Source organism: Ornithorhynchus anatinus, chromosome X1, assembly GCF_004115215.2.
Source record: "Ornithorhynchus anatinus isolate Pmale09 chromosome X1, mOrnAna1.pri.v4, whole genome shotgun sequence".
Lineage (NCBI taxonomy): Eukaryota > Metazoa > Chordata > Mammalia > Monotremata > Ornithorhynchidae > Ornithorhynchus > Ornithorhynchus anatinus.
The window spans coordinates 26,669,538-26,695,874 of NC_041749.1; positions in this window are offsets into that span (position 1 = coordinate 26,669,538).

Consider the following 26,337-nt stretch of genomic DNA (forward strand, 5'->3'; position numbering starts at 1 on the left):
AGTAAAGGCAAATATTCAGTAGAATACAGGAGCTGTTTAATAATATTTAAGAGATATGCTCAAATATTAATGTGGTATCCTTGCATTGATCATTGAAGTAATAAAATAATGTCCATGCAGTAGACTTGAATCTGAGCTAAGAACAACCATGGGCTGGATTTTGCTCAATTCCTAGTTCTAGTATAGCCTAGTGAGAAGAAACATGGTGTGGTTGTCAGAGGACCTGAATTTTAATCCTAGCTCTGTCAATTGCTTGTGTGTCCTTGGGCAAGTAATTTACCTTCCCTGTGTCTCAGTTTTCTCAGTTGTAAATGGGGATTAAATACCAGAGAAGCAGCGTGGCACAGTGGAAAGAGCACGGGCTTTGGAGTCAGGGCTCATGAGTTCGAATCCCAGCTCTGCCACTTGTCAGCTGTGTGACTGTGGGCAAGTCACTTAACTTCTCTGTGCCTCAGTTCCCTCATCTGTAAAATGGGGATTAAGACTGTGAGCCCCACGTGGGACAACCTGATTCCCCTGTGTCTACCCCAGCGCTTAGAACAGTGCTCTGCACATAGTAAGCGCTTAACAAATACCAACATTATTATTATTACCTGTCTCCTACTTAGACTGTGAGTCCCAAGTGAGACAAGGACTATGTCCAACCCAATTGACTTGTACCCAGGGCTTTGAACACAAAGTACTATTATTAATAACAGTAATAATAAAAGTATTTTTACCTGAAGAGGATAGAAAGCTTTAACAAACATCAATTTCACTAAGTAATTCTAAGCATCTTGATATGTTGGGGTGATTTATTTTTAAAAATGTATAAGAAATACATTGCAAAGTCTAGGCTACTTCTGCATTTCTCTAGAAATGCTTATATCTGGTAGAGCTTGGGATGCCAGGTGCAAGATTCTACTTGGATCATTGGTGACTAGAGGCTTGCGGAGTTGAGAGAACTGTGGCAACTTTCAGATTCATCGGGAATCTAAAGGTAGATTTCTGGTCATTGTCAAGCAATAACAAGGAGTTAAAACTCAATACATTTTGGCAGGCATTTGAAATGCCAGTCAGGAGAAAACCATCTCCTCCTTCAACAGGAATGCCTCCTTTTTCAGACTCAAGGCACTTTGGAGAGTTCCATGGAAAAGGCTTTTAATATGGGCCAATTACCATCAATGGTACTGAACAGAAATTGAATGAGGACCCTTTTATTTCTCCTAGGGAAGCTTTAAAACCTTTCAACTATTATCAGTAAAATCATATGATATTACTTTCACTCATCCTTTGCATAATTTCCAATGGAATCCTATGGTGAGAAGCAGTGTAGCCTCATGGAAAGTGCACCGGCCTGGGAGTCAGCAGATCTGGGCTTTATTGCCAACTCTGCCACTTGCCTGCAATATCTGACCTTGGACAAGTCACAACTTCTCTGTACCTCCATTTTCTCATCTGTGAAATGGGCATTCAATTCTTGTTCTCCGTCCTACTTAGATTGGGACGGGGACTATGTCTGACCAGATTATCTTGTATCTACCATAGTGCTTGGCATATAGTAAATCCCTAGGTATCATATTATAATGCTTGTATTACTACTTATTAAGGTATGACAAACACTCTGTGCTTGTAGAAAAATACCTCTACATAATCTTTTAGCACAACTATGTGGGTTGGCCTCCTCAGACCCAGGTTATTTTATTAACTTCCCCAGCTAGATTGAGGAAGCTTAAACCCAGATTCAGCTAAGAATCAAGTCACTTGCCTCAAAGGCAGAGAACCAACCTGTGAAAAATCCATATTGACCCCAGGTTTTTTACTTCTCCTTCTAGACCCCTATATTTTTCTTGTTCGTTTCTCAAAATTTAAATTGGGAACATTTTGAGTTCACCCAAATATCAGATGTAACAACTTTCCAAGCATAATTTTATGATCAGAATCTCACTGATAGCTGTTTCAGTTTTACATTTTATGGTTTCTGGTAAACCCTCACCTATGGACATTTCATTTTTATCCGTCAAAATTCTGGAAAATTATTTTCTGTACAGACTGAAAAACTATTCTGAAATCATTTAAATCATTCCATTTGGTTCTAAGTCAACTTGGAGATCATGAGTAGATTAATTGATTAAATTGACACTGGGTGTATGGTTTCAAATGATACAATTTCTATCATCTGAAAGAAACAGTAGCTGTATTTTTAAAAACAATTCAATCAGTCAATGATACTGAGCATTTACTGTTTACAGAGCACTTTACTAAGAACTTGTACAATACAAAAATTTGGTAGTGACATGTTCCCTGCCCACAAAGAGCTTACAGGTTTAGAGGGAAAGACAGATACTAAATTACATTATAGAAATGTACATAAATGCTAGGTGTTGAGGGTGGGATGAATAGAAGGGTAATAATAATGTTGGAATTTGTTAAGCGCTTACTATGTGCAGAGCACTGTTCTAAGCGCTGGGGTAGATACAGGGTAATCAGGTTGTCCCACGTGAGGTTCACAGTTAATCCCCATTTTACAGATGAGGTAACTGAGGCACAGAGAAGTTAAGTGACTTGCCCACAGTCACACAGCTGACAAGTGGCAGAGCCGGGAGTCATCGAAGGGTACAGATACAAGTGCATAGGTGACCTAGAAGGGAGAAGGAGGAGGAAAATTGGGGGCTTAGTTGAGGAAGGTCTGTTGGAGTAGATGTAATTTTAATAAGATTTTAAATGTAGGGAAAGTGGTAGTCAGTCTCATATGAATGGGGAGGGAGTTCCAAGCCAGAAGGAGGTTGTAAACGGGGGGTTGTTTACAAGATAGATTATATCGAGTTTCAGTGAGTAGATGATGTTGGAGGACTAAAGCAGGATTATAAGATCAAGCTAGCTAAAATAGGAGGAAGAGAGCTGATTGAGTGCTTGAAGTAGAAGTACTTTCTGTTGAAGTAGAACTGGATGGGCAACAGTTGGAGATTTTGGGGGAGTGGGGAGATGTGAATTGCATGGTTGGTTTTTTTATATAAAGGATGTTGGCAACAGTGAAGTAAAAGAGTGGAGTAGGGGAGATGAGAGACAGGAATTCCAGAGAGGAAACTGATGCAGTAGTCAAAGCATAATAAGTGCTTGGTGATCCAAGTGCACAGCAGCAGTTTGGATGGAGAAGAGAAAAAATTTTTGAAATGTTGTTAATGTAGAACTCACAGGATTTGGTGACAGATTGACTATGTGGGTTGACTGAGAGAGATCAGTCAAGGATAATGCCAAGGTTATCCTTGTGTCCCACAAGCCCATAGTGGTGGTGTTGACAGTGATGGGAACTTTCTTTAAATAAATTTGGATATAGTGGTACATTTGGGGTAGCTCTTTCCCCATTCTGCTCTTAGATTGCACTGCAAACTGGCATCCTGGACTCTGAATGACATCCAGGATACCTGTTCCCTCTGATGATCTTATACCATAACAGCCAGCATCTCCGTAGTTGCCCCCAAGGGACTTGGGATAGCACTGGGTCCCTTCCATCACCATCTCTCCCATTAACCTAAGCAAGATACTCAAAAGATCATGAGAATCCTCATTACTCTATCAGGCCACTGTTTAATCCTTCTCAGGATTTCATCTCTGGTAGCAGAATGATGCTTGAAGGAAGTGTTAGTTGGTTGCCCTCCTTGACATCTATTCTAATGATTAGGGATGTATTATGATTGAATATATTCAATCTTTTCCTTTGGTAATGTATTACTTGCCATTTTTCCATGGTTAATCCAAAAAGTTATTGAATCGACTGATAACTTCAGCCTCCAACGTCCTGTGGCAGAGGGTTCTCTGGGCAGATGCTGTTTCCACACCCTTTCTTCTACCTCACTTCTTGACTCACTAAAAGCTGGTTTCACTCCCATTCATTCCATAATTATCATTGTTATCATTACTGTTATTATTTTCATCATCATTATTATTCAGGAAGCAGTAGAGCCTAGTGGAAAGAGCTTGGGCCTGGGGTCAGAGGATCTGGATTCCAGTCCTGGCTCTATCACTTTTTTTACGGCATTTAACGCTTACTATGTGTCAGGCACAACTAAGCACTGGGGTATATGCAGGATAATCAGGTTGGATACAGACAGTCACTATGGGTAGAGAATGTGTCTTCTAACTGTTGTACTGTACTCACCCAAGTGCAGTACTTTGCACATTGTAAGCATTCAGTAAATATCATTACAGTTAAGGCACAGAGAAGTTAAATGACTTGTCCAAGGTAACCCAGTAGACAATTAGTGGAGCAGGGGTTAGAACCCAAGTCTTCAGACTCCCAGGCCTGTATTCTTTTGACTAGACCTCACTGCTTCACTTGCCTGCTGTGTGACTATGGACAAGTCACTTACCTTCTCTGTGTATCAGTTTCTACATCTCTAAAATGGTGATTCAATAGCTGTTCTCTCTCCTGCTTTTATTGTAAGCATCATGTGGGACAGATTATATCCAAACTGACTACCTTGTATCTACCCCACTATTTAACACTGTGTTTTGTACATAATAAGTCCTTAACAATATCACAATTATTATGAGGAGTTCATATTTGGACATATTGATCTAGAAGTGCCTGTGAAGCATGCATGTAGAAATATTTTAGATTCAGGAAGAAAGGCAGAGAATCTTTTTATGTCCATTTTCTGGACTTGAAATCCATCTATGAATTTTTTTTTGTCCTGCTTGCTCACTCTCTTTTCTTTGGCATTGATTTATCATATTCCAATCATTTAAAAAAGGATTTGCATAGAGATTGAAATATTGAAACTAATGCCTTTTGCAATTCAAAATGTGATGAACCTCCTCACCTTTCAAATTTGTTTCGTCTAGAGGATCCAAATTAGAAAAGGTTCTTCGAAATAATAAAAATGCTATTACACTATCTAGTTGGGAAGCGCTCTGCAAGATTTCTTAAACTTTTTAGCTTCTGTTGTACTTTTCCAAATTTTCAGGACAGTTTATTGCCTTCAGGAGGGACTTAATACTCTTACTAATACTACTAAACTACATAACTCATTGATTTTACCTGGGTACAATGAATATTAATCAATCAATCAGTCACATTTATTGAACACCTACTGTGTTTGGAACACTATACTAAGCACTTGAGAGAGTACAATTATAGCAGAGTTTATAGACACGTTGCTGTTCACAACAATTTTACAGTCTAGAGATAAAATGGTACTTAAGCACTTTTTCTGTGCCAGGCATTCATTCATTCAGTTGGATTTATTGAGCACTTACTGTGTGCAGAGTACTGTACTAAGTGCTTGGAAAGTCCAATGCAACAATAGAGACAATTCCTGCCCACAATGGGTTTACAGTCTCCGGGTGTAGGGGAGACAGACATCAAAACAAGTAAACTGACATCAATATAAATAAAATTATAGATATACTAAGTGTTGGGGTAGATACAAGACAACCAGGTTGGACACAGACCATATCCTACGTGGGTTTCGGTCTTAATCCCAATTTTATAGATGAGGGAAATGAGGCACAGAGAAATTAAGTGACTAACTCTAGGTCACAAGTGGCAGATTTGAAGCAGCATGGCTTAGTGCAAAGAGCTTGCACTCGGGAGTCAGGTCGTGGGTTCTAAACCCAGGTCCACCACTTGTCAGCTGTGTGACTTTGGGCAAGTCATTTTAGCTTCTCTGGGCCTCAGTTGACTCACCCGTAAAATGGGGATTAAGACTGTGACCCCCAAGTGGGACAACCTGCTTACCTTATATCTACCCCAGTGCTTAGAACAGTGCTTGGCAAATAGTAAGTGCTAAACAAATACCATAATTATTAAGCACTTAGTACAGTGCTCTGCACACTCAATAAATGTGATTGAATGAGATTAGAACCCAGGTCCTCTGACTTCCAGGCCTGTGCTCTTTCCACTAGGCCACATATTAAATAGTCTATGGAGGAGCTCACAGCAGCAGGCTTCAAAAATTAAAGAAGCATGGCTAAGTAGATCTAAAGTATGCTTTAGATCAGAAGACCTGGGTTCTAATTCAGGTCTGTCAATTGTTTGCTGTGTGTCTTGGGCAACTCATTTAACTTCTCTGTGCCTCAGTTAACTCATCTGTAAAATGGGGATTAAATCCTCCTCCTTCCAATTTAGATTGAGCTTCATGAGAGACAGGGACAGTTTCCAACCTGTAAAGTTATATCTACCCCCAGAGTTTAAATGGTGATTGGCACATTGAAAGCTTAACAAATACCTTAAATTGGAGATTTCATAATAAACTGTTTTGATAAGACATAGATGTAACAAACATAGAAACTAAAATGCTAGCACAATTGACTGATGGTGCTGTTACTTCAGGTCTGTCAGTACTTAGCATCACTAAAAGCAACATAGCTTCCAAAAGAAAAAAAAAAATCCTATATTTCAGATTGGCTTCATTTCATGAAAAAGTTTTAATATTTTATAAACAAACTCAGTGCAGCGATGCTGTAGTAACTTTTTCAATTATTTTTAATGATATTTGTAATGCTCCAATCATTCAAATAATAGCATATGGGAAATTAATGGGTATTGTGCAAAATGGGTATTAAAGACTTTGGGTTTAAATTTAAATTGGAAAGAACACTGGAAAGCATGACAGCTTAAAATGATAGTACAACATAGTTTTAATAACTTTAAAAAAGCCCTGCACTCACACTTGCACTCACTCTAGCATTAAAAATAATAATAATCAAATTCAGTTTGGGAAAGCACTGGCTTGCAAATTCGTTTGCCCATAGATTAGTTGGGTTACTGTCATTGACAATTTAAGCTCTTCTACCATTGCTTATCTTCTGCTTCAGTGAAGGTCAATATCTATATTTAAGAATAGAAAGTACAATTTCTTTGCCCATTCCATCCTGTTTTCCCTTCCAAAGCTGAAGGCAAGAGGCTTGTTTACAAACTATTATTTTGGGGCTGTGGGTTAGATTTGGAGTCAAGGAGGTCAATCATTATTGTCTCCAAGCACCCTGCTGCACTGCCAAAGACAGAATGCTGGGTGGTATGAATCGTTCTTATCTTCATATGATTTTATCCAGCCAATGGTTTCACTACAAGCCAAATACAATTTTAACTACCATTGATTTTTTTCTGTTGTATGTCACCTACCTAGAGTTCAGGGTCTAAATCTCACGTCAATTCTCAGATCTGCAATACTGTAAATGTTCTTTATTTTAATTGACATGCCAAGAAAAAATGGACTAGATTCAGACAGATTCTCCTATGCATTTTGAAAATAGAAGCATTACGCTTTGGATTTTCCAGTCTTGAAATTTTCTTAGTTTCCCATGGCAAATAAAAATGGTTGCAATTAATATAATTTTTATGTTTCCTTTTTCCAGCTATAATCAAGAAAAGTTCCACATCCCTCTAATACTATCTTCAGAGTTATATTTTAGCATTTTCCATGTAGTGAGAGCAGATGGGAATTCTGTCATCTTATCACCACTTGCAATTCTGATACATCACAATAACCAAGGCCATCACTACGATTTTCCAAAACATTTGGCATAGAGCAGATAGAGTAGAACTTCAGCAATGATGATGATAAAGCTATGCCTTTGGGTTTTCTCTGAAGCAGATGAAAAATACTATTCTGCTATGAGTTATATTAAAGAAAGTTCCTCCATTGTTCCTTATTTCTTCATAACTTTCTCTCTCAGTAGTAATGAACAGAAATAGATTCCTCTATTAATATCACTGAATGTTATTTACTAAACTAAGGACAAGAACCTTCATTGGAGGAAAAAAAATAGGTTTTATAGATTTCTTCCTACCACCTGGGGTTGTGATGACATATTTAGCATATGCTACATTATGGAAAAGTACTTAGGAAAAATTAAAATGCTATAAATGTCCTTATATTAGTAATAATTATTTTGATTATATGGACCTGATCCCATCTAAAAATTCCCAGCTCAACAATATGGCCCAACAATGCAAGAAATTCATGAATTTTTCCCACTTCAAAGAAATTCTCAGTCCTTAGTGTTCCAGGGTGAATTCAGATTGAAATGGAAATGCATAGAATGCTGCCAGGTGTGCATGCCATTTGGGAAATCACCCATATAAGATGATGGAACAATGCAGCAGCTTCCCAGTTCCTATATGATATGTTGAAAACCCCACCGTCCATCCCAGATTGAACATCCTGAACAGGGGAGTAGAGATTGCTGAGGTGGTTGGGATTTCCATCCAGACTAGCTTAGCATTGTTCAAAGCACTCCCCATCCATGCCAGTTTAGGAAGCATTGGTCTGGTCCAGCTATTTAAGGGCTCTATTTTCTGGCATTGTCCATTGATAGGTTTTTCTATCCCTAAAAACTAAGGAAGAGACAGAATAGAGAGAACCAGCTGGAAGATACAACAGATGGGTGCTTGCTTGCTTTGAATAGTGAGAAACAGTGTGGCCAAGTGATCAGAGCATGGTTTGGGGAGTTAGAGGACCTAAACTTTAATCCCAGTTCTGCCATTTGCCTGCCGTATAACAATGGGAAGGTCATTTGACTTCTCTGTGTCTCATTTTTCCATCTGTAAAATGGGAATTCTCCATCCTACTTAGACTCTGAGGCCCATATAGGACTAGTACTGTGTGCCCTGATTATCTTGTATACACCCCAGCACATAGTACAGTGTTTGACACATAGAAAGCGCTTAACAGATGGCACAATTTTATTATTAGTCTCTGGAATAAATGTTTTGAATATTCTTTTTGGTACTTTATGTATAAGACCTGGCACCAAGTTTTTTGTATGACCAATGTAAATGGATAATGATTTCATTTAGAAGCAGCGTGGTTTAGTGCAAAGAGCATGGGCTTGGGAGTCAGAGGTCGTGGGTTCTAATAACGGCTCTGCCACTTGTCAGCTGTGTGACTTAGGGCAAGTCACTTAACTTCTCTGTGCCTCAGTTACCTCATCTGCAAAATGGGGATTAAGACTCTGAAGCCCACGTGGGACAACCTGCTTACGTTGTATTTACCCCAGCGCTTAGAACAGTGTTTGGCACATAGTAAGTGCTTAATAAATACCATCAATAATTATTATTATTGAAACAGATCAGGTCAAACTATAAAATAGCAACTCCTGGATGCTTTTAACTGTACTAAATCCTTGCAGAAATACGACAGAAGCATGAGATATGTTCCTGGCAAACAAGGAGCTTACACTCTATGTCATGACTCTATAAAATAGAACATTTCCCCAATGGAAATCTATTTAATTCACTGACTTTGACACCTCATTCTGAGTCTTGCAGCAGCTATGCGGAAAATATAAATAAAACATTTTCAGAAGTGATCACCAAAATCATACTTTTCCATCCTAGACTATACAGAAAAGTGTATTACAGTTCATGTGAAGAACTGTTCATTTCTGAAACTGCTGAGAATGATCTGACAGTTGTGTACTTTTCTTGTCACATTTTGACTACTTACCTAGTGTTATTTTGCAATTAGTTAACATTTCATATTCATTCATTCATTCAATAGTATTTATTGAGTGCTTACTATGTGCAGAGCACTGTACTAAGTGCTTGGAATGTACAAATCGGTAACAGAGACAGTCCCTGCCCTTCAACGGGCTTACAGTCTAATCGGGGGAGACAGACAAGAACAATAGCAATAAATAGAATCAAGGGGATGAACATCTCATTAAAACAATAGCAAATAAATAGAATCAAGGTGAGGTACATCTCATTAACAAAATAAATAGGGTAAAGAAAATATATACAGTTGAGCGGATGAGTACACTGCTGAGGGGATGGGAAGGGAGAGGGGGAGGAGCAGAGGGAAAATTGGGAAAAGAGGGTTTAGCTGCAGAGAGGTGAAGCGGGGGGTAGAGGGAGCAGAGGGAAAAGGGGAGTTCAGTCTGGGAAGGCCTCTTGGAGGAGGTGATCTGTAAGTAGGGTTTTGAAAAGGGGAAGAAAATTAGATTGTCAAAGGTGAGGATGGAGGGCATTCCAGGACCGCGGGAGGACGTGGCCCAGGGGTCGATGGCGGGATAGGCGAGAACGGGGGACGGTGAGGAGGACAGCAGAGGAGCAGAGCGTGCGGGTGGAGCCTAGAGTGAGAAGTTTTTGTTTTGTGCAGAGGTTGATAGGCAACCACTAGAGGTTTTTAAGAAGGGGAGTGACATGCCCAGAGCATTTATGCAGGAAGATGAGCCGGGCAGTGGAGTGAAGAATAGACTGGAATGGGGAGAGAGAGGAGGAAGGGAGATCAGAGAGCAGGCTGACACAGTAATCTAGCCGGGATATTACGAGAGCCTGTAACAGTAAGATGGTGAATGTTCTTCTCAGATAAGCAATATACTCAACAAATCTCAACTTTTGGTAATTACTTAGGAGCAATGGATGAGAATACAGAAAATCACCAACATGCAACTATTTGCTCAGTACACCCCATGCACCCTGTGGGAACACTGCTGACAGGAAAGATAACAAGATGGCACTGGGCAAACCCCTTTCAAAGTAATCATTTCCTTTGTATAAGTTCCTATTCTTGAAATCTCAGGCCCAATGTTGTCCATTATTCGTGAGAGGAAACATTTTCAACAGTATAAAGGAAACTTCTATGACACTGAATCAACAACAACAACAAAAAAAATTTGACTATTATCTCTTTGGTTCAACATTTTAAAATTTCCACTACTCTACTAATGCCCACAGTGTCTCCCATTTATTATTTTGCCTTGATTGACTCTTCCTCCATGTTTTCATTTCTTCATCTTGAATAAGCCAATCCTCATTTAATCCATCGAGTAAAGGTATGAGGCAAACAATTCTCAGCCACATTTCTAAATTGCCTTTATTACAGTAAACATTTATATTTCTAGATTTGTAACCAGTAAAAATTTGTTGAACGCCTCCTAACTCTTCTTCTTAAATTAATAGTGCTCAATCATTAACACGCACTGAGCATTTCTATTTTTTATAAAATAAAGATGGGTCAAAAGAAGCCAGGAGCAAAGCATCTCTGAGCCATTACCAGCATGCCCCAGATGACAACATGTCACGGCTAGCATGTTTCATAATTCCATGATCCAAGGCAAATGTTTTTTTCAACTTGCTTTGTACTCAATGTTTAAGAATGTCTTCTATTGAAACACCAAGTTATTTGGTATATGGCTAGCCTCAAAATAAAAGTGAAACTAACTCTTATTGATTCTACATGACTTTTTTTTTGGTGTTTTTTTAATAAATGCACTGGACAGGCATCAATGTCCTGAAGACCTTTACTGAATCTAAGAGATTCATGTAATTGTTTCAGAAAACAGCCTACATCCCCTTACCTTTTCATCATGTGGACATTAATCAGAGAAAAAAGAATGTCTCTTTGGAAAGATAAATGGATTTTAACAATTGTTAATTACAATAAACGTAACATTTGTAGCAGTTGCTAGTTTCAGTAAAGGTAACAGTTGTACTCAAAAATACTTTTGTCACTGTTGGAAATCAAACTGTTCTGTTTGACAGAAAAGAGATACTGCGTGCCTCTTTGGAAAGAGCATGGGCTTGAGAGTCAGAGGTCATGAGTTCTAATCCCAGCTCTGCCAATTGTCAGCTGTGTGACTTTGGGCAAGCCACTTAACTTCTCTGTGCCTCGGTCACCTCATCTGTAAAATGGGGATTAAAACTGTGAGCCCCATGTGGGACAACCTGATCACCTTGTATCCCCCCTCAGCGCTTAGAACATTGTTTTGCATATAGTAAGCACTTAACAAATACCATCATTATTATTAAATTTCTTGAGTAGAGTTATCTCCTGGGATTAATCTCATGGAGAAGCATTATGGCCTAATGGAAAGAACACCCAGTCCAGGGACATCAGAAGACCTGGGTTCTAATTCTCTATGCCAGTTGACTGCTATGAGACCTTGGGCAAGTCATTTAACTTCTCAGTGTCTCAGGTCACTCATCTGTTGTCCCTCCTTCTTGGACCGTAAGTCCTAAGTGGTGCAGGGCCTGTGTCAAACAATTATCTTGTATCTATGCCAGTACTTAGAACAGTGATTGGGACATAGTAAGTGCTTAACAGATATAATAATTATTGTTATTATTAATAAAGATTGAAGATAGTTATGAATGGACTGGTCTTCCATTTTCTCTTTAGTAATGTTAAATCTTTAACTATTTCATATAGCTACTTTTGGGCCTATAGACATGGAAACAAGCTGAGTGTCGTGCATATTATAGCCATGAATTTTATTAGAAGGGAGAGATATTACTCTCATAGAAACTCTATTGTTATTTTCACTTCTGCTGGGAAAACTGGGTTTGATGTGTTGGGGAATCCAATGGCATTTAGAATGTACTCAGTATTCCATGTATTGAAGAAAAGATAATATAAAGAGCACCTCCATTTGTAGATTCTGGCTGATAGTAATAGTAGCAATATTAATGAGACGGATTGAGTGCTTGCTGAGTGCAGTGGACTGAAAGTAAAACTGATATGCGAGAAAAGTTCCCATCCCACAAAAAGCTTACTGTTTAATTTTGGAGATATATATAGAAATAATATTTATACTAATTGAGGAATCAGAATAAATGATAGCCCCTACAATTGATTAAGCTTATATGCACAAGTTCAGATGAAGAAGGGTATAAATATATCTGTAAGTGATAGAAGAGACTGGGCTGATGTGACTCAGGTTGTTGAAAATTGATTTGGGAAAGCTTATTAGAAGAGATGGGATTTTAGAGGGTTATTGAATTTGAAAAGAGCTGCAGTCCATCAGATTCCTGGGAAGATGGGAAGAAGTTTGCTGGGGATACAGTGTGAGCAAGGGGATGAAGTCTGTCTTAGGAGGTAAGAATAAAGCAAGCTGGCAAGCTGGGGAGTACTGGGGGGAAGGTAGCTGATATGTACGATGGGAAGAGTTGGTGGAGAAGATAAGCCATTAGATCCAGGATTCAGTCCTCGTGGTTCTTAGGGCAACAGTCACATGAGTCGGAACAGAAGCCATAACTTTGAAAACTGGCAGGCAAACTACCCTGAATAAGTATCCTCGTCTTTGTGGCAAAATATGTTAAGGAGATTGTTGAAGTGGTGTTTCTCTCTCTCTCTCTCTCTCTCTCTCTCTCTAAAATTCTCCCTTGGTCTGTAATGAGGGATAAGCCAGCTCTAGTCTTCCGTGGTACTGTGCAAGTTTTTGAGTCCTTATACATTCTTTAGGGGTTCTTGGTTTGACTTCTGCATGAGTAATCAAATGTCCCTTCTGCCTCAGCATTCTGTGGTGGTTCAGTTGATGAGGTTCAACAAGATGCTGTTGAGGGATTGCATATTTCACTGTAAATTGTTTTGATCTTGGAGTCCTTGTCCCCTAACCAGTTGTTGTTTTCTGCTGGTAGTTTTCACAGTCTTTGCTTATAGGAAATGATAATGATTATAGGAAATGGTTATGATGTCACAATCGGTTGCTTTGCTGCTTGTGGCAGTAAAGTCTGTGACAATTTAGAAAGGCACTCACAATATAAACAAATAGCTATGCCTAGAACTCATTATGTGTGTATTTTTGAATATACTTCTTACTCTTATTTCTGTGACATTGAAAGCACAAGTTGTAGAGTTAGAAACAGATAAATATTTTAAAGCTTAAACCACTGAGATGAGATGAAAAACAAATACATTAAAAAACTGAAAAATGTTGGATAATTTAATTGAAATTCATTGTATAAAATAGTCATTTTTAAAAATGTTTTAAAATGCTAGTTTCACTAATAAAATGTATTTTTATATTTGGATTAATGAGCCTGTATCTCAAACAGTAAACACTGTATTCAAATGGATATTTTTTCAGCCAAATTCATCATGTTTTTGTTTTGTTCCATAGGAAACACATAACATTCTGTTAATTTTAAGATTAGAGTTTTCCACAGATGAAGAAACAATTTTATATATACTCAGAATAGTTTTTTTTCTCAATTTTTGGTTGGGGAAAAAGTGCTTATGAGTTCCATGACCTAATGGTCTGAAATGAAGTACAATCTTTTTTCTACTACAAGTATCCATACACATTTGTGCTGTTTTTTAAATATAAATTGGGAATGTAGACATTAACTTCTTTTTTTTTTGGTATTAGTTACAGTGCTTACTATGTGGCAGGATCTGCACTTAAGCACTAAGCCTCACAATCTTAATCCTTATTTTGCAGATGAAGTATCGGAGGCACAGAGTAGTTAAGTGATTTGCCCAAGGTCATACAGCAGACAACTGGTGGAGTCAGAATTAGAACTCAGGTCCTTCTGGCTTCCATTCTTGTACTCTATCCAATAGGCAATGCTGCTTCTATACTATGTCCAGTTTGTTAAACAAGACCAGCTGAAGGATACACTTCCCATCTATACTTGTTTTTATGCAAGCAAATGGCTTGCTAAAATGCAAAACCACATTAATTTGATTTCTGTCCTTTGGTTGATCTATTGGCTGAGTATATTTTTCCCTACTTCTTGAATTTTGAAATTTTGAATTTATGCATTGTGTTCAAAGTGAGTGGGTTTATGTTGCTACAGAGAATTTCACTGTTATCTCTTTTCCATTTTAACATCCAGTCCTTATGTTCAGTAATAGTAGTTCATGTCTTTGATTATAGAAAAAGCCTGTGTTTCCCTGCAGAAACTTGTCTCTAACAATTGTGGAGTGTCTTTAAATATTTTTTCCAATGAAGAATGTAACCATTAAATATTCTACTCACTATGAGTGGCAATAGAGAATTATTGTTAATGTGGTAAGAATTCAAAATAGTTGAAAATGAACAAAATTGTCAAGCTTATATTAACAAAGTGATAATTATCATTTGTAAAATCTCACTGGATGTAAGCATAGGTCCAGATGAAATCAGAAAGCTGTACTGAAAGGACCAGAATCATAACCACCAACCAACTTCACTTAAAAGGTATAGATTTTTTTAAACCAGTAAATGTATGTTTTGTGGGTTCCTTTATTCTAGGCAACCAGTCACTAATTAGCATTACTTTCTTTATCAACATAAAATGACTGAGTATTCTCAGTTTGGGGGAATTTTTTAAAAAAAACCAGGAATTTTATCATCAGTGACATAATCACATATCCAGAGTTAACACTGTGAGCCCGTCATTGGGCAAGGATTGTCTCTATCTGTTGCCGATTTGTACATTCCAAGCGCTTAGTACAGTGCTCTGCACATAGTAAGAGCTCAATAAATACTATTGAATGAATATCTTGCATGTTTCCTATTCTTATTTCTGTGGTATCAGATTAAACAGACAGTAGGGCAGGAAAGGAAGGGGAGAGAGTAAAAGGGAAAGGAACAGGAAAACTTTACCTTCAGTTACATCTTCCATAGCATGTTCAGATGACTATAGGAATGTGCTTGGAGTGCCTTTCACATAGTTTTGACTGCCAGAATATTACATGCTCAGTCTACTCACACATGTTAAAGTTTTGCGCTTCATTTCCATTTGACTACTCACCTTATTGCCAGTCATCTCTGAAAACCACTTAACATCATCTAAGGAATGATGTTTTCTTAAATTACTATCTCTGCCTTGTCAAATTATTTGTGCCAAACATCTTGCATTGTGATTTCATCATTTTACATGGTGCCTTTTAGAGGTATTGTAGGATAATATCACAAATTAAAGCTTAAGCAATGGTTATTTCTAAATGAATTATCAGGATAATATCACTACCTTTTATTACAGTATTAGACACATGAGCTTTTACTCAGTTGTCCACAGTTATGACTTTATAATAAATGATGTTTCTCATTATAAAATGAAGGAAGTTCTAAAAATAATATTACTATATTTAAAGCAATCTCTGATTTATCAGCAAATACTGCAAAATTTGTATCCTTCTTGACAATCTTCATTTTGAGTTGAAATCCTCAGATATACCATTAAACGATTTGACACTCATGGCTTATGAGACTTCAGTTTTTGTGTAGAGTGGGAAATAGTGCCAGTTTTCTCAGAAATACTTCCCCAATCCTAAATTTTCTTTTCACATTGGGCCTAGTGTTGCTTTATTCCTCAAGCCAGAATTGGAAGTCCCAAATATATATACTGCATTATTTTACAAGTAATTTGTAGGAAGTGATAAAACATTCATAGCAGGTGGTGAGGGGAATTTGCCCCAACTCTCCGAGTGTACCATAGGAGTAAAAAAGGGTGGGCAATCTGGTCTAGATCCTGGTCTCAATATTCTGCAAAATGTGAACAGAGAAGGAATATGAGGATTATGCTCTTTTAGTAGGGTCTTGTCTTAACATGTTGTTGAGTCATTTCTGACCCATAGCAATTCCATGGACGCATGTCTCCCAGAATGCCCCACCTCCATCTTCAATCATTCTGGTAGCGTCTCCACAGAGTTTTCTGGGTAAAATCATGGACTTGGTTTACCACTGCCTTCTTCCTCACAATAGACCTGAGTTTCTATTCAGTCTCTCCCATGCCCAGCACAGTTGAGTTTTAACTTGTAGCAGATTGCTTTCACTCACTAGCTACTGCCCAAGCGAGGTATGGAATGGATATGCCTCTGCTTGACTCTCCCTCCCTTAGCTGAGATTGCTACGAGTACTGGAAACTCTCCAGGTGCAATCCAGGTATTATAATAATAACAATAATGTTGGTACTTGTTAAGCACTTCCTATGTGCCAAGCACTGTTCTAAGTCCTGAGGTAGTTACAAGGTAATCAGGTTGTCCCACATAAGGCTCACAGTCTTGATCCCCATTTTACAGATGAGGGAAATGAGGCAGAGTGAAGTTAAGTGACTTGCCCAAGGTTACACAGCTGACAAGTGGCAGAGCCGGGATTAGAACCCATGACCTCTCACTCCCAAGCCTGTGCTCTTTCCACTGAGCCATGCTCCTTCTCTAAGGATCTGGGGGTTCTATAGGAGGGTACTATATTTTTAATTTTATAAATTTCTAATCGTGGAAGACAACAGCCCAAATTGAAAGTGGAAACAAAGGTTAGCACTAAAGGTTTGGGGTTCCATACAGTATGTCAACCACAATATTTCATAACTAGACCCTACTGCCCCACCTGAATTTTTGATGACTCAGGCTAAGTTAATCTAATGAAGAAGAGTCTGTTGCATATTCCTTCAAGATAGGCACTTTAAATATCAGCTTTATTTTTTTTTCATAAAAAATGAAAAATTTTGTGTCTTTAAGTTCTCGATAATATTGTCAAATTCATCATCTTTATGGTAAGTCCACTCCGAGATGCAATTTTGAGGTTGAGTAATCTATATGTATTGGTTTTACTGCCAAGTAACACAGCACATTCTATTTTTGCCGTATAATCCTTTTTATCACATAAATCATATCTTTTCCCTCTTTTAGGGTACATCAAAGTTTGATTAATAAGTTATGGGGTACCTAGGAGCCCTGTGATACAGCTATTAGATTTTAACTGTGCATTTTGCCTTATTTAAAACTGCGAATCCACCTTCTCCCTAGATTTTACCTGAGGTAATTGGTTTGCAATATCTGCATTTATTTCATATTTGTTTCCATTCTCTCTTTAACTTTGCTATGTTCCTGTCAGCAGTTCTTTGAGATGGTGAGTGGAATGATGTAATATGAAATTAGCATTATTGAATTTGAACTTCACAGTGCTTTTACACCCAGAAAATTTGCAACACTATCTCATCTGGTACAAAAAAGGGACAACTGAGTTTTTCTTCACAAGACACTTCTGTAATCTGGTCATATTATATTCTACCTTGCAGGGACAGGGAATCATTTAGTCATTTGTCATATGAAACATCTTTTGAAATCAACAAGGGATATAATGAGGAATTTAGGAGCAAGGAAAAATGGACCTTGTAAAAAACGGCCTTAATAATGTTGGTATTTGTTAAGCGCTTACTATGTGCAGAACACTGTTCTAAGTGCTGGGGTAAACACAGGGGAATCAGGTTGTCCCACGTGGGGCTCACAGTCTTAATCCCCATTTTACAGATGAGGGAACTGAGGCACAAAGAAGTTAAGTGACTTGCCCACAGTCACACAGCTGACAAGTGGCAGAGCTGGGATTCAAACTCATGAGCCCTGACTCCAAAGCCCGTGCTCTTTCCACTGTGCCACGCTGCTTCTCTAAGAGGGCCTTGAGTAACTGATATTATTTGACCAATTAATAGTATTTATTTTGTGTTGAGCAATGTTCCATACACTTAGGAAAGTACAATAGAATAGAGTTGGTAGACAAAATATCTGCCCAGAAGGAGCCTGCAGTTTACATGAGTGTATAGACATTAAAACAAAATACGGAGCAGAAATAGTAGGTTGTAAATATATGTACCTAAGTGGTATGAGTCTGGTGTGATGAATGCTTAAGAGATACAGCGCCAAAACTACAAAGGCAACACAGAGAGAAAGATGGAGAACTGAGGGTTTAGTCAGGGAAGGCCTCCTGGAGAAGATGTGATTTTAGAAAAGTTTTGAAGGTGAGGCAAGTGCTGAGCTGTCAAATATGTAGAGGGAGAAATTTCCCTGTTGGAGGGAGAACCCAGGTTTGTTGACAAGGTCAAGATACAGGGAGTAGGTTGACATTAGAAGAGCAAAGTGGGCAGGTTGGATTGTAGTAAGAGATCAGAGAGCTAAAGTCTGGGGGAGAGAGCTGATTGTGTTCCTTAAAGCTGAAAGTTTTAAAGAGGGGTTTTTTGTTGTCTGATACAGAGATGGATGGGCAACCTCTGGAGGTTTTCGAAGAGTGGGGAGATAACGAGTGAATTTTTTTTCAGAAAAATGATCCAGGCAGAGTGAACTATAACATGAAATTGCAATGTGCACTGTATGTATGAGCCAAATAGAATCTGTTTTTATATTGTATCTGTGTCTATAGAATCTGTATCTGAAAGCTAATTTTGTTCAGGGAACTTTTCTACAAATCATGGACTCTACCAAATAGCATGATAAGTACTTAATAAATGCCATTGGTGGACTGACTGATCTGAATGCAGTTGGGACATGCTAAACCACAATTACAAGGGAAGAAATCACTTTTTTAAACAAGGCAAAGAACAGGAGTTTGTAAAATGGTGAGTTGATCCAGCAGCCTGATTGGCAGCTCCCCCAAGTTTCTGGGTAAAATAAACTAGTGGGGGAAAGAAAAATGGGTGGAATCATTGGTAGAAAGAAAGAAAACAGAGACAACCAACATCAAAGTCAGTGAAGATCTACTGAGATTAGCATTTGGCCCTAAATGACTAAATACTCAGATAATTAAAGTGGCCTGATTCAATTCCTACAAGTTTTGGCAAAGTAAATCAATGTGACAGGGCTGTTGGTAACAGACAGTTGGTTTTGGCTTTTCCCATTTTTATATATAAACTCCATTTCAAAGAAATAATAAAGCAGCATTCACTGAGAACCTGTAGGGAGTTGGTGCACATTTAGGACAATTCCAGTATCTCAGCTTTTGGCCTTGTGCAGCCAGCTCCCACCTGAGGTGGCTGCATGTTTCTTTGTTCAAATATGGCATCAATTCCTGGCCTTCATTTCCTAGTCTTTGAAAACCATGATTTCTGAAACAGGCAAACCAACCCCCCAGAACTGCCCAATCACTATTAACATCACTTGTATTAAATTTGTCTTATTTTTGCTGTTCATGCATAAATATCTGAGACTTCATTGAGAACAACACTATGAGAATAAGCTCCAGTGGGTAAAAGTCAATGTTTGAAATATCTCCTTGGATATTTATAAATATCCCCATCGACGAGATAGCTTTTTTTTCCTTTATAATAATAATGTTGGTATTTGTTAAGCGCTGACTATGTGCAGAGCACTGTTCTAAGCACTGGGGTAGATACAGGGTAATCAGGTTGTCCCACGTGAGGCTGACAGTCTTCATCCCCATTTTACAGGTGAGTAACTGAGGCAAAGAGAAGTGAAGTGACTTGCCCAGAGTCACAAATACTCTTCTTTTGTTCCTAATGGGAATGGTTTTAAGCAGATCAGAATTCTAAATTCAGATAATTTCATAGAAAAGAGACACTTTTATTTAGCTTTTATGGTAGAATGCAAATCAATTTCTTCTAGGAAAAAAATGGTTTCTTTTTTTGTAGAGTAAAAAAGATCAGGAAAAGGACCCAAAACATCATACCGCTCTACTGCTGAACAATTGATTTGTTTTTGTTTATTAAGTTTCTTTTTGTTTGTGTTATTTATCAAGTTCTCTCTGAATCACTTTAGGCTCAGCTAATTTATTGGTCAATCTCCTGAAATTTAAACTTCAAATAAATAGCTAAATGCTCATATAATCTAAACTAAATTATAAAATACTTTCTCCAGAAGTTGATTTCAAACTTAATGTATAAGCTCTAGTATTAAAACTACTTCCAGAGGAATCTTAAAGCTTATTAATAATCACCTGGCATTAATTTTCTCTAAGATATTCATAAATGTACACTTCATACATTCATTCAATCATATATACTGAGCACTTACTATGTGCAGAGCACTGTACTAATCTTTTGAAATGTACAATTCGGCAACAGATAGAGACAGTCCCTGCCCAACAATGGGCTCAAAGTCTAATCAGGGGAGACTTTTAGTGACTTTGATATTGCATTTTCTGATAATTGATAGTTTTCCATTTTTTCTTAATGGGCATATACTTTTGCAACAATACCATATAATAAACAGAGCACAATTAGAAATCTAAAACTTCAGAAGGAGGTTAGGTGATGTAAATACATGTAAAATGGCAGCTTGGCTTCGTGGATAGAGCATAGGCCTGGGAGTCAGGGGAACCTGGGTTCTAATCCCGGCTGTGCCACATCTGCTGTTTGACCTTGGGAAAGTCATTTAACATCTTTGGGCCTCAGTTACCTCATCTGTAAAATTGGAATTAGAATGTGAGACTCATGTGGAATAGGGACTGTGTCCATCCTGATTAACTGATTAACCTCAGTGTTTAGAACAGTGCTTGAAACATAGAAAGCACTTAACAAGTACCGTAATTATCACTGTTTCCATTTGCTCTGCTTAATTTTAATGATATTTACTGTAACCACTTCACTATCATACTATAATTCCCACAGATTAATGATAGGTTTCATGAGCATTACTTTTTTGTGTTTAATGAAATTTAGGGAGCAAAATAGAAGTAAAGATAGAGACCACTGATATAAATAATTTCAAAATTAACAAAAAATATTATGCCATTCTTAAATAAGGAGACTAACTCTCAGATCAGTTCACAGTGAAATAGATTGTACAATGACATGTCAGCATTTACTAAGTTACTGTAGTGAGTAGAATGCAGTGTTATAGTTGTTAATACTATCATTTGAAGGATGTAAATTTAAAATATGTTCCATTATTCGGGAGCAAAGCAACATATCTGGTTTATACAATTCTGAAACACAAGATTGCATTAGACTAAATTAAACAATAAAATTGTCAATTCATATTTATTAAATATCTCTACATGAAGAAATATCTCGACACTTGGAAATCTTACAAATACCCTGCTAAAATTAAACCAAAGCCCAAATGTTTCTGGAATACATGAGAACAAATTTAAAAAAACCTCAACTGGGACCTAGTAATTGCAAATGTTTTTGAGCCTTTCAGTTGCAAATATCAAAATGTACTAAAGCAAAGTATTACCAAAAACACTTCTAACCCTTTGGCCAAAAAGACCTAGAATCTCTAGGGAACATGCTATAGATCATGTTCAGAAATAGAGAAATCCAGAAGTCAGAAAAAGCACTTTATATTTTGCATATAAACACATTTGGATTGCTATTTGATAAAAAGTAAGACTACTCAAGTCATTGTTCAAAATGTAAAGGTCTGTCCTTTCTTCCCATCCTTAATTAAAATCCATTCATGAGTAGCAGTGAGTAAACAATGAAGCAGAACTGAGGCAGCCTTCATCAGTAAAGCCAGTAGAGTAGAATATATCGTAAGATAGTTTGGGTTAGGATATGCTAAAGGAACCTGGAAACCTACAAAATTTCCCCACTAGATTATAAACTCCTTGAGTGCAGGACTGATGTTTATGAACTCTACTGAGCACTCCTAAACATTTAATTCATTGTTCTCCTCAGAATAAGCATTAATAAATATTATTTCTTGTGAATTTTCCAATAGTCCCTGGAGATTCAATTGTATTTTTAGAACAGCCTTTGTGGGAAATTTCATCAAATTTTACTATGCCCTGTCTCCTTGAGTTTCTGCCAGTAGACTAAGACTTCTCCAGGAGAAAAACCAAATTAGTATCAATATGCCTGAAGACCCCTTGAGAAGAGATAATTCTCCTGATCTACTTAGAAACAACTTCCCTTCTTAATTATACAAAGGAATGGTAGCAAAGTTATTTACTTGTGTTCCTGGTGAAATAGGGAATTTGGAGTCTAAATCCATGAATATGAACAGTACTTGCATAGATGAAAAAACTTTCCTTTTAGCTCAATTGTCAACTGAACGTTCATAGGAAGTTATATTGAGATATATTTTATTGTTGGGAAAGGTTAATGTTTGGGGGAAACCTGTGCTTTCAGAGAAAATGAATAGATGAAAAGGTTGTCTTCAGATGACTGGGAAGAGTACACAAAAGACTCCACCAGGAATTGGAAGGTATCCCTGATTAATGCAAACAGATTTAACACAAACTGAAAGTAAACAGCTTTCTACACTGAGCAGTAATCGATTCAGGTACCCAGGAATGTTTTAATCACAAAGAATGAAAGAAAGACAATTATTGTTATCAGGGAATATGACTATTGGGAAATGGTCAGATAATTAATAGTTAACTGATTTGCCACCAACATACGAAGGACTATTAAAGAACATCAGAATGAACCTCCTCCAGCTACAAAATGTGATTCAAACAATGTAACACAAAAAAAATGCCCAGTTGTCATGAGCTAGGCATAATTTTTTAATGTTCCAGGAGGAAATGGTTTTGGATCATGAACACATAATGTTAATCCCAAAACTAATTAACATGAATTACATCATGTAAACAGGACAAGCATTCTGAAGCCATGAAATTCTACACCTGTCTCCAAGGCCATCCCAATACAGATACCTAATAATGAGGAAGGTGGACTCTTCAATCGAGAAACACCAATAAGCCTTGATCCCACCCCTGTCGTTGTAGAGAAGCATTTAGACACCCAGGCATGAGATACAGTGATGACCACATATTGGGTCTATGAATTCAGGACTGAGAGCCTGCGTAAAGGAATTATCGTGAAGGAGATTCACATCCCAACCAGCTGTGTTTCCACAGGGCCGTGGAGTACGACAAATGGGTAAAGTAGGCAGGGTTACTACCTGTTGAGAAGCAGACACAAGCATTTTATGTATAGAATACACTCACAGCTAAAGTGATAGCCACATAATGCTGATGCTGTTCTATAGCACCATAAACCAACAGCCATTTGGATTCTTTGCCACTGATGTGAGCCAGGGATTTTCAGGATTTCTGCTGATCCTATCCAATGGAGAATTGAACACTGTCTTTGCATCCTGTTACCTGGATAGCATATTATAAAGTCATGTAAGGGTAAAGAAAGCTGGATAAAGAAGTCCTTTGGAAGATTCAAAGACAGAGTGATGTGATGAGATGGCACTGAGATTCATTACAAACTGAAGGATATAGAGAGAGAAAAAGTACAGGCAGAGTTGCAACACCCTGAGTAATACAAATAAATTATATCAGTGCATTGCTATGCAAGCAATTCAATGAAAGGAGAAATTAAGTAAGTTGCAGATAAAATACCAGCTTAACTACAGTGCATGAGAAAAACTTGGCAAGGGAAGTAGTTATCAGGAGCTAGGCCATGGACCCCTATTGCCAGAGCTAAGGTTAGAGTGAGGTTGGCCAGAGGGAAGTTGAAATAGAATTGTCCATAGGCAGGTAGCAGGCCAGGCAGCAAATAAAACAGGACAATGAAAAAGTGGTAGTCTGTACTGGTAAAAGTCAAATGGGAATTGACAAAAGAGTTTGATGGATGGAACCTCGGTCATGGGCCCAATAGAAGAGGCCAAGAGCTCATTATAGAGCTATAAAATAAACTGTTTTTAGGTTGGGGCAGGAACGAATGTGGTCTGCATCAACTCCACAATTATGCCCTCATCCCCAGTGTTAGCACTTCTGTAACTATCAAGTTATATAGTCTTCTACTTAAGCACCTTCTCACCTATATATCCATTTTCACTTTCTCTTCTTTCTGTAAGATCGTTTTATCTGTCTCCTCTCCTGTACTGTAAACTCTTTGAGGGCAGGGATCAAGCCTTCTATCTATTAAACTTTCTCAAGTGCTAAGAATAGTGAGTTTGTAGACAGAAGGCCCTCTAGACTATAAGCTTCTTATAGGCAGGGAATGTATCTGTTAACTCTGTTGTATTATACTCTTCCAAGCATTTAGTACAGTGGCCTGCACACAGTAAATATTGAGTAAATAACATTTATTGAGTGATTGAAAATCTCCTGGGCCCACACTGTAAACATCCTAAATCCTTATGAATGATTAACACTAATCATCTAGTAGGCAGAGGTCTAGGTTAAAATGTTCTTTTCATCTCTCCTCACTTCACTATTGCTTCCTTTTATGAATAATATTTTCAACTGTACTGACTACAGCTTCAGCTACATGAAAATTCTCCCAATCAGGTCAAAAACCCAAGGCAAGAAATCATTGGCTTAGGGTGTCTCTGTTCTTTCTTACTCAATATGATGCAGGATATCCATGACAATTTTCCGTGCCTAACTAAAGGAAAAGATGTAGCTATTGCTATGACTCTTAATGCAGTAAGTATGACACCTGGGGGTAAGAAATATATAATGCTGTAAACCTAAGAAATCAATAAAAGGAAAAAAATACATTTTTTAAAATAAAAGAGGGCTACCTCCCTGGGGAGAAGTAAATAAACAAATGTGTTTGATTCCTGGATGGGGATCTGTGAGCACAGGGAGGAGTCGTGTGATGCCGTCTCACATTACTGAGGTTTGCCCTAGAACTGTTCTGGACAGATGGATCTGCAGGTTGGAGCCCCTCAGCGATGTCCTTTGCTGTTGGCTTTCATTCATTTGGACTGTTCATGCTTCTGGCTTCTCTGTGTCAGATACCTCCCTCAGCTGTTATTCTCTCGACTTAGTTTCTGCTGACTGAAATCAGGATTTCTTCTCGTTCCATGTGCTTTTCTGGACCTCGGTAAAAATCCTTTCTTGTTCGTTACCCATGTCTCCTTTCCCTCTCATCCCCATCCTTTCATTCCAAACCGACTGATTCCCCTAACCTTGCTTTGCAGTCTATGAAGTATTTGGTCTCAGATATGATACTTAGAAATGGGCATTTTTATCAAAGGGGTAAGAGTCAGTGTCTCATTTACACAAACCCTAACAAATAACAAACAGAATGACAAGGAGAATTGTAGGTGACATGAAAGGAGGGGACTGAAAAATCTAATAGATATAAATATTTATTTTGGCAGCCTATATTACACAGGCTACCAGAGGATATTGAGAAAGATAGTGGCCTGATTTTGAAAAATGGTCGACTGTAATAATATTTGATGCTATGCAAACTCAGCTAAAACAGATGATCTAATATCATGCTTCATGGAATGGATTGATTAACTGTATGATTAGAAAGAGATATCTTCCTGTGTGCAACATAGTATATTGGCTAAATGAATGAAGGATTTCTAGTATTTACTAGAGGCCTCTGCTACTCCATAATACATTTTTATAGTTTTTTTATGGTATTGTTAAGCACTTACCATGTGACAGGCACCAAACTAAGCACTGGAGTAGATACAAGCTAATCAGGTTGAACACAGTCCATGTCCCACATGGGCCTCAACATCTTAATTCCCATTTTATAAGTTAGGCACAGATAATCAATCATATTTATTGGAGTACTTACAGCATATAGAGTACTGTTCTAAGTGCTTGGGAGAGTACGTTATTACAGAGTTAGACACATCCCCTGTCCTCAGTGAGCTTACAGTCTAGAAGGGAAGACAGACATTAATATAAATAAATTACAGATATGAACAAAGTTCTTAGGGATATGGGAGGGGTCAATAAAGGGTGCAAATATAATTGGAAGAGTAATACAGAAGGGAGTGGGAGAAGAGAAAATGAAGACCAGTCAAGGAAGGTCTTTAGGAAGATGTGCCTTCTATAATAAGGCTTGGAAGGTGGGAAGATTGATTGTCCGTCAGACATGAAGAGGGAGACAGACCATGGATAAAAGGTAGACAGTGAGATAGATAAGATGGAGGTGCAGTGAATAGGTTGGCATTGGAGCAAAATGTGCAGACTTGGTTGTAGTAGGAATGCAGTGACGTAACATAGGAGGGGACAAGATGATTGAGTGCTTTAAAG